The sequence below is a fragment of the Bufo gargarizans genome, chromosome 6 (assembly GCF_014858855.1).
Source record: "Bufo gargarizans isolate SCDJY-AF-19 chromosome 6, ASM1485885v1, whole genome shotgun sequence".
Taxonomy (NCBI): domain Eukaryota; kingdom Metazoa; phylum Chordata; class Amphibia; order Anura; family Bufonidae; genus Bufo; species Bufo gargarizans.
The window spans coordinates 201,396,352-201,415,626 of NC_058085.1; positions in this window are offsets into that span (position 1 = coordinate 201,396,352).

The window sequence follows — 19,275 nt, forward strand, 5'->3', positions numbered from 1 at the left end:
CTCATATTGTTCAGGATATTCCTTTGAGGGTGGGTGATTCTCATGTTGAGTTTATTTCTTGTTTTGTTGTGAAAGATTTGCCTGCTCAAATGGTTCTGGGTTTACCAAGGTTCATAAAACATAACCCTACCATTGTTTGGCAAACAATTTCGGGGGTGTCCACTAAGGTGTTGCCTCAGTTTCTTTACGATTTTTCGGACGTATTCTCGGAGGGTGGAGCTCAGCAGTTGCCCCCCTCGCCGAGAGTATGATTGTCCGATCAATCTTATCCCCAGAGCAAAACTGCCAAAATCTCGGTTATATAATCCTTCTCAACCCGAAAGAATAGCTATGCGGAAGTATATTTTGCCGAGAGTTTGGCAAAGGGACATATTAGACCATCTAAGTCTCCTATGGCTGCTGGCTTCTTTTTCGTAAAGAAGAAGGACGGATCCCTTAGACCGTGCCTAGATTTCCGGGAACTAACTTACTAATTACTGTCCATGATCCTTATCCCCTTCCCTTGATTCCGGATCTATTTGACCAGATTGATGGTGCCAAGTTGTTTTCTAAGTTGGATTTAAGAGGCGCTTATAATCTGATCAGAATCAGGGAAGGAGATGAATGGAAAACGGCCTTCAATACCCCCGAGGGTCACTTCGAGGACCTAGTCATTGCCTTTGGTTTAACTTGGTTTAACTGCTCCAGCAGTCTTTCAGCACTTTATCAATGACATTTTTCATCATTTGGTGGGGAGGTTCATTGTTATTTACGTCAATGACATACTAATTTACTCACCTGATATGAAGACTCATCAGGATCATTTGAGACAAGTGTTATTGATCCTTTAGGAGAATAAATTGTATGCTAAGTTGGAAAAATGTATGTTTGCTTTTCCGGAGCTGCCGTTTTTGGGGTACTTGCTTTCTGCCTCCGGTTTTCGTATGGATCCCGAAAAGGTCCGTGCGGTACTGGAATGGGACCTGCCGGAGAATCAGAAAGCCCTGAAGTGTTTTTTCGGGATTTACTAATTGCTACAGAAAATTCATCCTGAATTATTCCACCATTGTCAAACCTTTGGGGGTTGCGTAAAGGTGTTTAGGGTTATGTAGCAGCTTTTGAGACTCGCGAAGGTGGCTCACACTCGGCCATCTGGATCTCTTCTTCTTTGTCCATCCCATCTCGTCCTTGGACGCATTTGTCCATATACTTCATTACTGATTTGCCGAGTTCCTCTGGGAAATCCGTGATTTTGGTGGTAGTGGACCGCTTCAGCAAGATGGCTCAATTTGTACCATTACCAGGTTAGCCCAATGCGAAAACTGCGTTTTTATTGATAACATTGTGAAATTACATGGCATTCCCTCTGATGTGGTGTCTGATAGGGCCACACAATTTGTTTCCAGGTTTTGGAGGGCGTTTTGTTCTCGTCTGGGTATTCAGTTGTCTTTCTCTTCGGCTTTTTATCCTCAGTTGAATGGTCAAACGGAGCACACTAACCAAAACCTGGAGACCTATTTGAGGTGTTTTGTCGCTGAGAATCACGATGAGTGGTCCTCGTTCTTGTCTTTAGCTGAGTTCGCCTTAAATAACCGTAGGCAGGAGTTAACTGATAAATCACCATTTTTGGGCGCATTATGGTTTTCACCCTCAGTTCGGTACTTTTTCTGGGACCGAATATTCTAGGATACCGGAAGAGGAGAGATTCTCTTCCACTTTGTCATCTATCTGGTGGAAGATTCAAGTTAATTTGAAAATATATAAATGGATGGCTGACAAGAGCTGGTCCGGACCTGTGTGTGGGTGATTTGGTGTGGTTGTCCACTAAAAACATTAAGCTGAAGGTTCCCTCTTGGAAATTGGGTCCAAAACTTATTGGCCCTTACAAAATCTTGGCCATTGTCAATTCGGTAGCATTTCATCTGGAACTTCCCCAGGCCTGGAAGATCCATAATGTGTTTCACAGGTCTTTGTTGAAGAAATATGTGGATCCTGTGGAACCATCTCCTATGCCCTCTCCTCCTGTTTTGGTTGATGCTAATCTGGAGTTTCAGATATCTAGAATTCTCAACTCACGTGTTATTCAGGGTTCCCTTCAGTACCTGGTGCATTGGAGGGGATACGATCCTGAGGACAGAATGTGGGTTCCAGCTACATATGTTAATGCTAGCCGCATTGTGAAGGCCTTTCGCAGGGCACACCTGGATAAAGTTGTTCCTGGGTGTCTGGAGGTCACCCATAGAGGGGAGGGTGTACTGTCATGCCCTGCCCTGTGGGTGTTCTGAGGAGATCTGTCAGAATTGCTGCACGTGACTCGATCTGACAGTTTGTTTTGTTGTGGGTTTGAGCAGAATCTTATCTCCTCCCAGGTGTTGTTCTTTAGGTAATTGGTGAGGCTATTTATCCTCTCTTTCCCTATAGCCTTTGCGGGTTATAGTCCTGCCTTTTGTGAGCTCTGGAAGTTTGGTGGATCGTCTGCTCCGACACATCTCAAAATAAGTCCTTTTCCCTTTTTCCTTCTGTGTCTGTTTTGACTAGGCCTCTAGAGTTACGCTAGCTCCTTCGGTTGTAGAAGGAGCTGGGTGTCTCTTTCCCTCTTCCCTACAGCTGAGGGTTTGATTCAGTGTGTTATAGTCCTGGGTACGTGGGCATGTGCATATCTACCATCCAGATATGCACATGGGCATAGCAGCTTAGGGAAAGTGTTTTAGGAATTGCTAGGAGGTGACCCTTTGTTCCCTAGCATTTGGGGTCTAGTCAGTTGTTTTTGTTTGCTTTGCCTTGTTCTGTTTCATTCCCTTATCTTACCTACTGTGACAACATTCTGGCAGGCAGGTGTTGGAACAGTGGCTGGTATCGGCCCAATTTTCTCTCGCTGTACTGTATTTTCCAGGAACTAGGCGTGGATCTGTAAGGATTTTCACACACCTCCGGCTAAGGACTCATGCAGATGACCATATTTATTTAGCGGTCCGCAAAAGACAGATCTGCAAAAAATACTGATGATGTCTGTGCATTCCGAATTTTGCAGAATGTAACAGGTGGCCCCCTATAGAACATACCTATCCTAGGACATGTTCTATTTTTTTGCGGAACAGATATGTGGACATACAGAAATGGAATGCACACAGAGTAACTTCAATTTTTTTTTCTTCGAGACCCATTGAAATGAATGGTTCCATATACCGTCCGCAAAAAACCCCCACAAAAAACTGAATGAACATGGAAAGAAAATACTTTTGTGTGCATAAGCCCTAGGGCTAATGAATAAAGCTGCCCTTACTGATGGTCTATCATAATGCCACTGTCTGCCGTAATTTTCCATACTGTACATTTGGTGATGTCACTATCATGCCACTGCCGCTATTTGCCTGCCCACCATCATGTTCCATACTGTATTGCTGCTGCTGCCACCATTTAGCTGCTGACAATGTCTGCCTGCCTACCATCATGTTCCGTACCGTACCATATAACTGCTGCTACCGCCATCATGCCGTTGTCTGCCTGCTTAATATTGTGTTTTGTACCATACAGTTTCTGCCATCACCATCATGCACTGCTGCTCTCTGCCTGCCTACTTTTATGTTCCATACCATATGGCTGCTCCTGCTGCTGCATGGCAGCTGCTACACAATGCTGCTAATGATGATGTTAAAATTCTACTGAGGGGATTTCCACTCTGATTCCATGTATGTTTATTAAGTGCATTTGCATTTATTTTTGTTTCAATATGTGATTTACTTTTTTCTTTCCCCTGTATGCCACTCTGTTTGTTTGCTATTTGTTAAGCGAGTGGTTAACCAATCAGGCCTGGACTTGTGATTTAGCTGGAGCTTCAGGCATGGCAGAGGTGGCCCTGGAAAAAAGGGTAAAGGTGGCCCCATGGTGGAGGTGGATCCAAATTGACAGATGACAAGGTAACATAATTAGGCAGGGACAACAGAAGTAGGCCAGGCCAGCAATACCATAGTGCAGAGCAATATAACATCCCAACTGAACCAAATACCACAGTGCAACTGTGCATACTTGCACCACAGTATTTAACGGTATCACTGTCATGAGGATGTCAATACAGTTGAATTCAGGAGGGCACCTGCTGCTGGCCAGGTGCATAAGAGAGAATCAGTTCATTATAAACCTGGCTGGAGGCTGTGAAGAAGGCTTGGGTGGCCCTCCTAGGCATCGGCCCACTGTGACATTTCCTTGTAGGGTATATGGCCAATCCGCCCCTGGCTTCAGGAAGGACTAGTGTTTTTAAGTTGTGCTTGTGTTTAGACTCTGTGGCTATGACTATGGATGGGTTGCTCTGTTCAAGAGGCATCATATCATCTTTATTTGAAATTCTGATGCTGTTACTATTTTAATATAAAAAAACTTTGGATTTTATCCACATGAGTTCTAGAGAAGATGTGCTTTTACACTAATGAATATTTTGTAAAACACTCAAACACAACAGAATGGAAACTGGAAGTGCAGGATAATACAAGCAGGGTGGAAATGGGGCTGAAGCACAATAGAAACACAGGCAGAAAATAACACATGATAAACACAGGTAAATCACAATACTATCAAACACCTTTTTAGAATTTAGAAGCATGCATGCTGGCCCTGTCATAGGCCAGGTGTGAGCATGTGCATGCCCTACGAGAACAGATACTGGTAGGCTGGAAGGAAGTGTGCAGGCCACAACCCGCAGAGGACATGGCCAGGCCACATGGTGAGTAGTGCAGCTGGCATGGACCACGGACCCCTCTTACGACCCTCTTACACCTCCTCTTCTTCAAGCTGGATCTAAGTAGACCCTTCTTTGAAAGAACAGAAGCATCATTGTAATCCATTGGCTTCCAATACTCTCATTTTTTCATAACAGGAAAGTACAGAAAAATCAAGGGATCTTGATAATGTATTGGATTTAATGTTTGACTTCTTCCTGAAGAAAAATGTGTTTCCAGTAAGGGAAGGCGATTTGCGAATGGGCCCTGGAATCAAATCACAAGGACGGAGAAATGGAGGAGATTTTGCTACCTTCTTATCAGAAATATCAGCAAAATGGCAGTATGCTACTTGTAGTTCTTGCAGGTTTAGAGATACAGTTGGAGGTTAAACAGGCTAAACAGGAATTAGGCACTGAGTATGACAAGCTGATCCCCAACTAAGACCTTGACCAGTACTCTAATCCAGGATTATGCTTACAGAGCCATGGCAGCCCCGAGAGTAGAGGACTAGATGACTTTGGAAGCATGAATAGAGAGATCTTTTCTAAGTGGGATATACCCACTTACAGATCTAAGGACATGGTGACAAACTGTATGGGCTCAGATTGAGCCCCTCCAGCAACAAATGTCACCACAAAGGGTAACTCCAAGGTCAATTTGAAATCTGATATTGGCCCATTAAGGCTTAGAAAACCTATATATAGCCCTAACAAATTTGCGGGCTTACCCCTAATTAGAATATATATAACCGATTGAAGGAGTAAGGTGAATGAGGTATAGTTTAATTTAAGAAAAATATACTGTAATAGTACAAAAATACTCAATTTTATTAAGAAAATCACAAAAGACACATGATCAGCACTGGTCACAAATAAGACAATACATACAGGTTACAATACATGTTAAAAACCAAGTGAACCGATGGTGGGCTGCCAATACATATATCTAAGGTAAAGTGCAAGTGCATAATTATACCCAAATGGTCATAAATAGTGGACATATAGTATCCAAAAGCTGTAGCTGTTAGAGACCACAAATATCCACATGTATATATGTGTCAGAATTTGCCACAAGCCGGTGTGAAAATATACACCAAAGTTGTCAAAATTAGGGCAATAACAATAATCAAAATTGTATTTGACACATGATGGAAACCATTATATATACTGACCAATTGATTCTATTGTATCGTGCAGCAATACCACCGGTCCACTCCCCAACGCACGTTTCGCGTATTCCTTGAAAAAGCTGTACGCGAAACGTGCGTTGGGGAGTGGACCGGTGGTATTGCTGCACGATACAATCGAATCAATTGGTCAGTATTTATAATGGTTTCCATCATGTGTCAAATACAATTTTGATTATTGTTATTGCCCTAATTTTGACAACTTTGGTGTATATTTTCACACCGGCTTGTGGCAAATTCTGACACATATATACATGTGGATATTTGTGGTCTCTAACAGCTACAGCTTTTGGATACTATATGTCCACTATTTATGACCATTTGGGTATAATTATGCACTTGCACTTTACCTTAGATATATGTATTGGCAGCCTACCATCGGTTCACTTGGTTTTTAACATGTATTGTAACCTGTATGTATTGTCTTATTTGTGACCAGTGCTGATCATGTGTCTTTTGTGATTTTCTTAATAAAATTGAGTATTTTTGTACTATTGCAGTATATTTTTCTTAAATTAAACTATACCTTATTTACCTTACTCCTCCATTAAGGCTTAATACAGGAAACTACCTTCTGAATTGGAATCAAGGAGGGCTGACACAGGGAAACAAGTAGGTCTACAGGATTATAACGGCACTGGAAAATACAAACATGGAGAGGACAAAACCCTCACTCAGGATTGTCTCTCCTACCAACCCTAGACTCCCTAGGTTTTAAGGACAGCTACTGTCTCCTCAGTATAAACAAAGTCCATTAGCATGTCTGTGGTTGCGTTATACGTCTGTCAACGTTATGCTATTCACCTTCATAGGTTCTGGCACATAGGAAGAATAAGGAGGCAGCAGTTCCTGAGAAATTGGCGCCTGTCAAAAGAGTCTTCTCTCTTTCTCCACTTCTTGTCACACTTGCAGAACTATAAGTCCTCTTGAGTAGCTAAAATTATCAGTGCATCCAGGGAGGTTGGGATGTCCTGTCCTGCCAGCTCATCTTTAATTTTATAACAAATAAATAAAACAAAATGAAAAAAATGTAATTCTATAAAAAGTCACCACTGTGTATATAGATTTTTTCTTGGCGTCGCTGACCAACAGTGCGAAGTGGGTTCATTTCACAAAGATTTCACAATTCATTCAAAAAGGTAGTCGCGCTGCCTTCCACGGACTCCAGCCTCTAAGTGTATAAAGGGATGATAACAGCTCTTTTCGTGCAGCCCCAACACAGAGTTCCAGCAAAAGAATTCCAGCTAAATTCTTTTTCTGGAACTCTGTGTTGGGGCTGCACGAAAAGAGCTGTTATCATCCCTTTCTCATCTTTAATTTATCCAGAAAGCCCCTCTCAAAAAGCTGAAACCACGGCCTCATTATTACAATCCAACTCCGATCCAAGAAAAGTTGCAAATTGCTTCCCGTATGGTTGCCCATACCAAGGTCTCTCTAAACCCGATGAAAAATAATATAGGCCACTTTGGCTCATTCCAATGGAAACTGATAACTCAAAATAAAGGGTGCATTGAAACCACGGCAAGAATTAAAGTCACCATCATAATGTAGGGGCGGAGACAATCTTGGACTGGTTCCTCTACAAGAGAAAGCCTGCTGACCATCTACACTAGAGGTCAAGGAATCCAGACAGTCATATACTTTATGAAGATAGAACAATAGTTAATCCGTATTTGAACGTTGATGGTCATACTCTTGGCGCATTTCTGGCAGGTCCATTTCGGATTAGCCAGCAGGGTCCATGGCCTGAACTTACTGTTATGGATCAGTGAGTGTGGACCTACTGTGCTAACTAACTGGATTGGAGTGGGGCTAGCCTTAAGGGCTTTATTCCCATGCTTCCCTGGTATTAACCCTTTAAGCCCTGTACAGGGATCTGGCCTTTCCAGGGAAGCAACTGGATCACTTCCTCTTGGGGTAATCACACTATAGTTGCCAGCTGACCCACTGGGGTCAAGGACTCTGGTGCAAGCACCAGAAGCTCAAGAGACAGGAACCACACCAAAATCACATAAAAACTACAGCAGCAGTCTAAAAAGACACCTAGGCTGGTTGCTGGTTTTAGAGATCCACACAGCACACCCATAGAAAAGATAAAGGTAGACAGCATCTCCTTGCAGACAGTGAAGACACAGACAAAGCAGGCAGCCTGGATACTTGGCAGGAACACAGACAAGGCAGACAGACAGGGTTAATTTAAACACAACAGAACTGAACTGAAGGCTGAAAACAAGACATTCATTCATCCAGTTCAACCCCTTGGCTGAGGAAGAATTTGGAATTGCACTAGCCCTTTAAGAGACCAAATGTGAGTGCACTCCTTAAAGGCACAGATACTGACAGACAGGAAGTGAGCATGCAGGCAACAACCTGCAGAGATTGGGGCTGAGCAGCATGGTAAGTAGCGGGGCACGGACCACTAACCTAACGCAAAATTCACAGTGTCACCACTACTACATCTGAAGTTGTCAATAAATCTTTGAATAAGTTGAATTCAATTAATTATTACATTTCATTAGCATCTAAATTTCAAAAACCTATATCAACAATTGTATGCTATTGTTTGAATAGAATTCCACCTGTCAGTAAGCCCTCTGTTCCCAAGGATACAACCAGCCACTGATGCATGATTTCAGTGTAAGCCATGGTCTGATGCATCACAGTAACATATGGGTAGACAAAGGTGTTGCAGTGATGTATGGGAGTCATGAATCTTCCAAATGAGTCACTGAGATGAGGCACTGCTAGAATGATAGTCTCATCTAGAGATATCCGCAGACATTAAATTCTACACAACCTGATACAAAGCAGCAGAGGGAGGAAAATAATTCATGAACTAAAAAAAAATGAAGCTACAGCTTTTTCTAAAGGTATTCACTCCTCCCATTGCCAAAAGCAACTAATCCATCTTATCCTTAACAGAAAAGCTGATCAAATAAGATGAGTTTTTATTTATTTTATAAAAATATTACTACCGGTCTTTTTACTTGTTAATAACTATGGATTGCAAGTATTGTAATTCTGCAAGGTATGTATGGTATTTGTTTTGCAATTGTATATATTCTCTAGTGGGAGGAGTTCTGGCATATTTTGTATACTTCAACTATTTTACTGATGGCCTAAAAATGCAACATTACTTAGCCCAAACTAAAATATAGCACTTAGCATACAGTATAAGGAAAGTATTTACAAGTGATAAAATGAATACATAAATAGTGGTCAATTCTAACTCCCGTCTCAAGATATTGCATAGTAACTCTCAGTACTATAGAGCAATAACATACAGTAGGATACATAAAATACTTTTGCATATTGAACTTACCATGTCAACCTTAAAGTAACTCAACTTATTCAATAGATATATTAGAGGATCTATTGCTAAAACTTGCTAAATCTTGCAGAGGAATATTGCACAAGATTAGTCAATCCAACACCATACATCTTACGCAAAACTTCTGTTATAACGAGAGATGAGCGAATCAAAGTTGACGAAGTGGAATTCGATCCGAATTTCAGGAAAAATTAAATTTGCGCCAAAGCTGAATTTTGTGGTAACAAATTTATTTTTTTTACTAAAATGGCTACTGCAGATGTTAAGACATGGAGCAAAGAACTCTGGGAGCGAAGGATCACCAACAATTCCATGCATGCAGCCAATCAGCAGACAGCCCCTGTGATGTCACAGCCCTATAAATAGCCTTTTTGGATTCTGCCATTTTCCAGTGTAATTAGTGCAGGGAGAGACGTCAGCAGGTGCTAGGGACAGTGCTAGGAAAGACTTCATTGTGCTGAAAAAAAATCTTTATAAGTTCAGGAAAAGATTATTCATAGTGTAGGAAAAGGATAGGGAGGCATTATCTACACCAGGGATCAGCAACCCTCGGCACTCCAGCTGTGGCAAAACTACAACTCCCAGCATGCACACCTTCTTGGCTGTTCTCAGAACTCCCAGAGAATTGAATGGAGCATGCTGGGAGTCGTAGTTTCACCACAGCTGGAGTGCCGGAGGTTGCTGATCCCTGATCTACACTATAAAAGGAGAACAGGCTCCAATAGGGGAGTGTACAGCCTGGGAAATAGGAGCGATTCTATTACACCTTGCTGCACTAACTGAGGATCCAAATTGCACTCAATGATAGCTCAGTAATTCCAGCAAACCTTGCTTGTTATTTGGGTGCAAGTGCTTTGTGATACAGCCATTTATGGGGTGCATTAATAGGAAATATATATACGCCCTATTAGCCGTGCTGTGGTGATTTTTGATTGTTATATTATTTTTTTTTGGGGGGGGGGGGTGTATTAATAGGAAAAAGAATACGTCTTAATTGCCGTTCTGCGGTAAAGTTCCATTGTACTACAGTAATTTATGGGTGTATTAATATGAAATTAGCCATTCTGCAGTGAATTATGATTGTTATACTTTTTTGGGGGTGTATTAATAGGAAAAAGAATATGTCCCCCAACATAGGCTGATATGCGATGTTTCCACCCACTGGAATGCCACCTTCCATATATTGGACCGATTATATGAACAGAGAAAGGCCATAAATGATTTCTTGATGATACAGGCAGACAGAGGTACTGTGATGTTAGCCAGTGGTAGGTCTGCAAAGAAAAGGGGGGTAGTCAGCACCTCCCAATATGCAGGTGCACACAGCCATGGCAAAAACCTAGAGAAAAAAAGACAATGCAACAGCACCCTGCGGGGGGAAAAAAAACGGTTGTGTGCAGGAGGCCTAAAGCTGTGGCCTGCTCTCACCACATTCATTGGAAGCTGTCTGGCACAAGGAAAGGTATAGAGTGGGCTCGGCATGCATGTTGGTACCTGCATCCCTTGTAAGTAATGGAGGCCATTATGGCACCAAAAATTGTAAAAGGCAGAGTGGATCCAGCATGCATGTGGATCCAGCACTTCCTGATCTTTATGGCGGCATAACAGGTAGTATTTAGTGTTGGGATCCATCTTGCAGAGATCGCCTTGACGTACGGCAGACGGGCTCAGATGGGTTTGTGCAAAATGCATTTGCCAAGCATCTCACTTTATAAATAAAGCGTAGCATTGGCACTATAATATTTTTTGTGACTATGGCATTATTGTACTTTATCGGTTGCAGAGTGCTGTAGCATTGTATTTTTTTTGTTAGCCAGTGGTAGTTCATGCGTGACACCTGCCATTTGCTTGAGCCCTTTTAGGAGGCCACTTTATCTGTCAGTTGCCAGGACTATGGGATGAACAACGTCCTGAAATAGATGCGGCTAAATCTGGTTGGCCAGGGGGCGGTAGATGTGGCGACTACATCTCAAAGCAACATGAGCACTGTGGGGGCTGAAGTAGAGGAGGAGGAGGACATTCGAGCACAAGCAATGCGTAGAGAAATGGGTGGTTTTTCTACACAAGTGACAGGTGAGGAAGACAAGGCAGATGACCAAGACACACCGTGGCAGTATACAGTGGAGATGGAGGCAGGGAGTCCCTTCGAGTCACTTGCGCAAATAGCCTGATGCATGCTCACTTGCTTGCGTAGTGACAGCCGAATTGTTACCATTCAGCAAAGGGTTGACTACTGGCTCTCCACCATGTTAGACCCTCACTACCAGTCTAAAACAGGGGCCATTTTTACACCCTCTGAGAGGGAGAATGAACTAAAGTACTATCGAGACATACTATGCAGTCAGTTGGCCGCTGCCTATGTGCGTCATCGCCCATTCTCACACAGGTCTGACCGGGGGTCCTCTGCGCTCACATTCCACTGCAATGGCTGCTGGAGGGGTGGGGGAGGGGGGTAGGAGCAATACCATCTCAATCAGCAGCAACTTAATTCTAGAGTCGCTGATGAGCAGCTTTCTTCATCCTCATAGTGAAGAAAATACTCACCAGCAGCAGCAGGTAGACATAGAGCAGAACCTGAACCAGCAGGTTATGGCATAGTTGAACTGCACCCTGCCACCTCACATCGAAGATCCCCTGGACTACTGGACAGCCAAACTCGATTTGTGGCCGCAACTGGCCGAGTTTGCCCTGGATAAGTTTTCCTGCCTGCACTGCAGTGTGGTGTTTAGTGCAGCAGGGGCCATAATTATCCCAAGGAGAACTCACCTGTCCACCCAAAATGTGGAGGAACTGACCTTTATAAAGATGAATTATACATGGATCAGCCAGGATTTCCACACACCAGTGCCTGATGCATCACACTGCGTGGTTCCACACCTAAAGAGACCTGTTTATTCTGGCTACCTGTTTCAGCTACTATTTTGATGCTGCCACTTGCCTGATGCCACACACCTGCTGCCATGTGCTCTTACTGCCACCCACCATCTTCAGCTGGTACTGGTATTGCCCCCCCAGCTCACCACTATGTCACTCGGCCACTCTATGGTCTCCTCATGCTGCCGCCACCTCACCACTCTGTGGTCTCCTCATGCTGCTGCCAACTTAACACTCTCTCACTGGGCCACTCTGTGGTCTCCTCGTGCTGCTGCCACCTCAACACTATGTCACTGGGACACTTTGTGGTCTCCTCATGCTGCTGCCACCTTACCACTCTGTAGTCTACTCATGCTGCTGCAACCTCGCAACTCTGTGGTCTTCTCATGCTGCTTCTACCTCACCAGTCTGTCATTGGGCCACTCTGTGGACTTCCCATGCTGTCCCCACCCATCCCAATCAATGACTGGACCACTATTTTTCCTTTTTGGCCTGGATGACATCACCATTTATTTGACCCTTCTTCTGATCTGTCAGAAGGAAGGAAAATGAGGCACACAGCGGATCCTGTCTATGTAGCAGCTGAAAGGCCTGTATGACATAGTCACTATTTTCAATCAGAATTGGCTTATGATTTGGTAGCCAAAATCAGGAGTGGGTACAAACACATGAGACATGCAAATATTCCATTTACATGTCATCTCTGTTTTGGATCCATTCCTGTTTTTCTTTTGGCCTTACTGGATTACTGACCATGTGAAGTCAGAAGCTCAACAGACAGGATCCTTTTTTGGGGGGATATTGTTCTGACGAATCAGAGGAAGGGCACAATAATCTGTGACGTCAACAGAAACTTACTGCTGACACCCTCTCCACTCTGTCAGGGGGGCTCTACTTGTATCAGTGTTTAATAGAACAAATTGTGTAGAAATGTATGTGGAATCAGTGTAAAAGGAGTGGGCTCTTTTATGCTATAGTAGGATCTTGGGCCTCTGAACGGTTCTTTTTACCTGGTGTTAACATTGACCTGTATAAGTTTACACTCAAGTTATTTGGTCAGTTTTGGCCCCATAACTGCCCAAATAAGTGAAGTGTGCAGTGATTCGAAGAGCGACACCTATCATCTGCATGTCATAATGACTCACAGTATTGTTTCACTACCACAGCAGACTCCCTATGCGTGGTTCTGCAAGGCACAGTGTTCTACACCACTATGCAGGCTCTCTGCAGACAGGAAATAGCTTTTTTTAAGGAGATTTGCCACAAATATATTCAGAATCAAATCTTTTTGGAAAATTCGGTGAATCAACCAAATGAAATTTTTGAGAAATTCGCTCATCTCTAAGTATTACCAGGAAACAATGTGTACGCAGCGAGCCGTACTTTTCGACAAGCAGACAATTGCTGCCCTTGTGTCTTAAAGGGATGCCTTTCTCTGCTTGCCGCAGAGTTATCCGCCTTCTGCCATCTCTGCTGTCACAAGCAGTGGAAGCAGCAACAGCTAGTTCAGTCTCCTTAACATGACAGAGCATTTTTTTCATGTGCCACTCCAGACTGAGGCAAATCTGCAATTGAAGACTTACCCCCTCAATGCTCAGATCCAGTTCTACTGTACCTGGACTCTGGCCTTTCTTCAGCACATAACATGTCCCTCGACCACATGGACTTCTGGGCAGGCAGACTAAAACAATGGCCCGAACTGGCCCTATATGCTCTCTCTGTTCTTTCTTGCCGAGCCTCCAGTGTGATCTCAGAGAGTTTTTTTCAGCAAGGCAGGGGGCGGGATGACACCAAAATGGACCAAGTTGTCCTCCGCCAGTGTCCAAAAGATCACTTTTGTCAAAATGAATCAGGCATGGATCTAGGAGGATTTTTATATGGCCTTGATGACAGTTTCGCATCTTGCCACTGCTGCTGTCTGCCTGCTTACTATCATGTTGCCTGCATCTGATCATGTTCTTTATGGCTGCTGCTGTAAGTAACCCAGACCTCGTGCTACAAATTGTATTTTGTTATGTATGTTATGTTTTACTGTCTGTAACTATCACAAGGAATAGATAGAAAAGGTTGGCAGGAACAGGAGTAACCATCCTGTTCCACCCCTCTTAGTAGGAGTGGGCTGGTCTTGCTCCCTGCCAAGAAGAGGAGTTCCTGTCCAGAGACAGAGAGGAGAGAAAGCATTTTAATGAGCTCCTTCTCCTATTACCGAATTCTAAAGAGAGAACTACTCCAACTGTCTTCAAATGAACCCTTGAGATTCCATACAGTAGCGTAAACTGCTACATCAGCATCTACAGACACTGCTATAAGGGACTACAACCAAGCCACCCATCACCTAACAGCTAATAGGCCAATAAAACTGAATTGCAAAATTGCAGCCATCCAACATGCCTGCAGATTCCTTGCTGGTGCCAGAGAAGCATTGCACTTAAAGCCTGCTGCTACTGTGTGTATTTCAAGTTCTATGTAGCACTTAGTAAAAAAGACTTTGTTATTAGTGTTGAGCGAACCCGAACTGCAAACTTTGCCTCAAAAGTTCGGTGTTCGGGCATTTAATAAAGCTTGTTCAAAAGGCTGCAGAGCAGCCAATTAACAAGCGTTTAAGCTGTGGGCATTTAGAAGCCATCACAGGCATGCCTACTAATGACATGGCTGTGATTGGCTGGTGCATCATGTTACCCAGTCTGTATATAGGTTGGGTCACGTGTAGCACCACCCATGAGCTCTGAGAAGTGCAAGGACATGAGACAGGCAGCTGAACTGAGGGAGAGTGTTAGGAATTTAATCTGGCTATTAATTGTGTGGGTGACCAATAGTGATTTTTTTGTGAGTGCAATATACCAACTGTTAATTCTGTGGGTGACATAAACCCAAAATTGGGTGTCAGATACACCTGCATTGCATCCGCGAGAGGGAAATACAATAGTTATTCTGTTTCTTAATTATGTGAGTGACAGAAACCCATTTTTGGTGTCAGATACACCTGCACTGCATCCGTGACAGGGAAATTCAATAGTTAATCTATCTGCTAATTCTGTGGGTGACAGAGACCCAATTTTTGGTGTGAGATACATCTCATTTGCACCCGTGACAGGGAAATACAAAAGTTAATCTGTCTGTTAATTCTGTGGGTGACAAAAGCCCCTTTTTTGGGGTGAGGTATACCTGCATTTCATCTGTGACAGGGAAATAAAATAATTAATCTGTTCTGTGGGTGACATAAACCCATTTTTTATGTGAGATACCAGTGCATTGCATTGCAAAGAGGAAGTACCCCCCTACCCAACCATGAGCCCTGGCCCTGAATGCCAGCATTTTAAAATGCCTGACCTTTGAAATGCTGTCCTTCCGTCTGGTGGAGACAGTGACTATTAAAAACCTTATGATGGTGGCTATCCCACAGTATTTGGTTCCAAGCCACCACTACTTTTCCAGACGGGCTATCCCTTCCCAGCACAACCAAGTGGTGGACAAAATCAGATGTGCATTGCGCAACGCCACTGGTGGCAAGGTCCATACGTGGACCAGTAAACACAGGCAGGGACATTATATTTCCCTAACTGCGCACTGGGTAAATACAGTGGTGGCTGGGCCTGAGGCGAAAATTGGTTTGGTGCATATCCTACTATCACCGAGAATTGCTTGATGTTTCTTGCTGCCTCCTCCTCCTACTCCACTTCCCCCTCTACTGCCTCCTCATCCGGTCAGCTTAACACCTGCACCACCAACTCCAGCACAGCCAGGGGGAAACGACAGCAGGCTGTTCTAAAACTCATCTGTTTGGGGGAAAAAACCCTCACCACACAGAAGCTGTAGACGAGTATCGAAGAACAGACCGATGAGTCTGTTCTTCGATGCTCGTCTACAACTCCTGCGTGGTGTTGGGGTTGGTGCCACTGAGCCTCAAGCCCAACCTGGTGGTGTGCGATAATGGGAGAAATATCGTAGCAGCCCTGGGCCTAGCCAGTCTAATGCACATCCCTTGCCTGACACAGGTGCTGAATTTGGTGCTTCAGAGGTTCCTGAAAAATTACCCCTTGCACATGCTGGAGGGTGTCTGCCGTATAGCAGTTCGAAGCGCGAGAACCCAGTAGAGGCCTGCGGCACCTCTCGCACTGCGAACATGAGATAGGGCAGAAGAAGGTCCCAGTCCCTCTCATCCTTAGACACTGCTCTATTCAACATATTTTTTAGCGTCTGGTTAAACCTCTCTACCAGGCCATCCGTTTCCGGATGATACACGGATGTCCGTAATTGTTTTATGTGGAGCAACTTCAGAGTTCCCTCATGACCTTGGACATAAACGGGGTCCCGTGGTCAGTTAGAGCCTCCTTAGGCAGACCCACTCTATAAAACACTTCCATTAACTCCTTAGCTATAAGTTTAGCTGATGTATGATGCAGTGGCACCGCCTCCGGGTACCGCGTGGCATAGTCGAGGATGACCAGGATGTGCTGGTGTCCTCTAGCTGACTTTGGTACTGGGCCTATGAGATCCATAGGGATCCGCTCGAATGGAACGTTAATAATCGGGAGAGGGACCAGGGGACTACGGAAGTGTGGCTGGGGGCTGGTTATCTGGCAGGTTGGGCAAGACTTACAATACTCTTCTACCTCTCTAAACACACTGGGCCAGTAGAACCTCTGTAGAATCCGGTCTTGCATTTTCTGCTGGCCCAGGTGTCCCCGCAAGAACATGTTGGTGGGCTAAATCCAACACGAGCTTGTGATATGCCTTGGGCACCACCAGCTGTTCAATATGCTCACCTCCTAGTTGATTTACTCGGTACAGCATCTCCTGTTGAACCACAAAGCAGGGGAACATAGACTCGCCCCCGGTTGTTGCGGCTCACTCTCAACCACTACTACATTTTCCCAGGCTCGAGACAGAGTCGGGTCCTGGTGCTGGGCTGTACCAAAATTATCTCCGGAGACGTTGAGGTCTGTCAACTCCGGACCCGGCGGCAAGTTCTCCACGTCTCCTACCATCACACTTAGCGGGGTTGTCTCCCCTTCCTCCACCGAAGTGGCGGTCACCCCTACTGCCAGGTTCCCAGGGTTCCGGTCTCCCCCCTGAGCCAGGCCACTTTGCTAGGGTTACATCTGTCTCATGTGTATTGGTGACTTTCGTATCCGGCCAGAGCGAGGAGAACCCAAGGAAGTCTCCCTCACTTATTAATTCATAAGGTAGCCCTGTGGCGACGGCCACCTCATGAGTCCACCTGCCGGCCACCGTTTTTAGACCTTTCGGCCAGTATACTCAGCAGGCTGCACCAGGGCAGCTCTTACCAGGGACACCAGGCTCCCTGAATCCAGCAGTGCCACCGCCAGAGTGCCACCCACTTCCACCTGGCACAGGTGGCTATTGTCCATAGTCTCAGAGGTTCCTGTGGCACACAACCTTCTGGCATATAATGAGTGGCGGTAGCCATAGTTGGTGTCCATGGGTTACCTCCGATGGGGACAGTCGGCCCTTATGTGTCCAGGCTCTTGACAATGCCAGCAGACCACTGGGTTTAAGTCTGCAGGGGGTACATCCCGGGCGGGTCTAGCTGGCACCGGCCGCCGGGTATGGGGTGGAGTTTTCCGAGGTTTGACTGGACCCCTCCGAAACGAACCCCCCTGTAGATTTCTGGTGGCCTCGTAGAGCTCGACCAGGTCGACCATCTCCAGGGCATTACCCGTAGACACCTGGCCGATCCAGTGCTCGAGAGGGTACAGCAAAGCCCTCCAGAACACATCCGCCAGCAGACGGTCCAGCATAGCCGTGGGAGTCAAAACGTCAGGCTGCAGCCATTTTTGCAAACGGTGTAACAGTTCATAGTACTGTGGTCATCTTTGGGATCGCTGCGCGGACAGCTTTCCGGGCATCGTGGCTGTTGTGGGATGCTCCTACAGCTTGCAACGCCATCAAATGCTGCAATAGTAGCTGGTTAGTTTCCTGCTGCTGCTTATTAGCCTCCACGAGGGCCTTCACGACCGCCTCCATTTTGGCAGGGGACATGGGTTGCAACCTTGCCGGCTTGATAAAGGACATAAACTTGTGCCAGGAAAAACTAAAACTTTTCAGCCTTCAGGCCTGCCTCGCTGCGTTTACCCGCATCCTCCACCAAATGTGGGGATTCGCTCTGGTAGGCAGGGTAAGCGGATGCAGTACCAAGGCAAAAACAAGGTTGTAAATCAAAGTTCAGTGTTTATTCACACGTAGCAAGAAAACAAGCCAAAAGTAATTGTCCAGTTCACACCACACAAAGTTCACACTGCAAAAAGACTTCACCTGGCCAGCAGATGATTTTCACCCACAGTCCGCAGCAGGCTTTAGTGGCCTGTTTCCCCAGCCTATGGCTCTCACAAATAGATGCCTCTGTGTCTTAAACCACAGACTCCTCAGCTCCTCTGTCATGGAGGATAATCCACACCACCTGAACGTGCTGGCTGGGTTTTTATATTCCAGCCAAAACCCGGCCTGGAACCGTGGGGAACAGCCACCCACCCTGCTCTTTGGTTGCTTCCAATAAGAACCGGCCCGGATTGGCTTTACAGCCATTCTAACAGTTGAAGTGTCAGACTGCACTACAGACCTGACACTTCAGGAAAAAATCAGGTTCTTACCTCACCGAGGCCAGGAACCTCTGTGACACGTATCTTCCATCAATGACGGTTCCTTGTTCCTTCTTACAAAACTTTCTGCAACAAAATGTGCCGCGTGTGAAGGCACTGTGGTAAGGCGAACAGAAAAGTGTATGGTAAAGTCCTGGAAGGGGTGTATATCCCACCCAGCTTCCTCAACTGGGTGAGGTAAATAAAATCCAGGACAGGTTTTCCCCTAGACTGAGGGATCCCAGCTGAAGCCAGCTGGGATCATCAAGGGGAAATAAAGCACAGTCCAGGCTGTCAGTCTGAGGAGAAGAATGCCCAGAGAAAGCCTGGGAAGCTGGCTGCCCTGCTGGCTAGAGAAGCTGAATTCTCTGTGTGACCTGTGTTCAATAGGTGAGCTAGGATCTTCACTGTATTAGCCAGTGCCCAGACGGGCAGGTGTTTATTTCAGTTTGATTTATGTTTTGTGGTGCTGGACCTTCAACTTACCCAGTGAATTATAACTGGGGTTGCCTGTATTGCCGGAGTGTGATAAATAAAGCAGCATTTGGACTTTAACCCTGTGGTCTGCAAGAGAATCTGTCATCGCCGCCC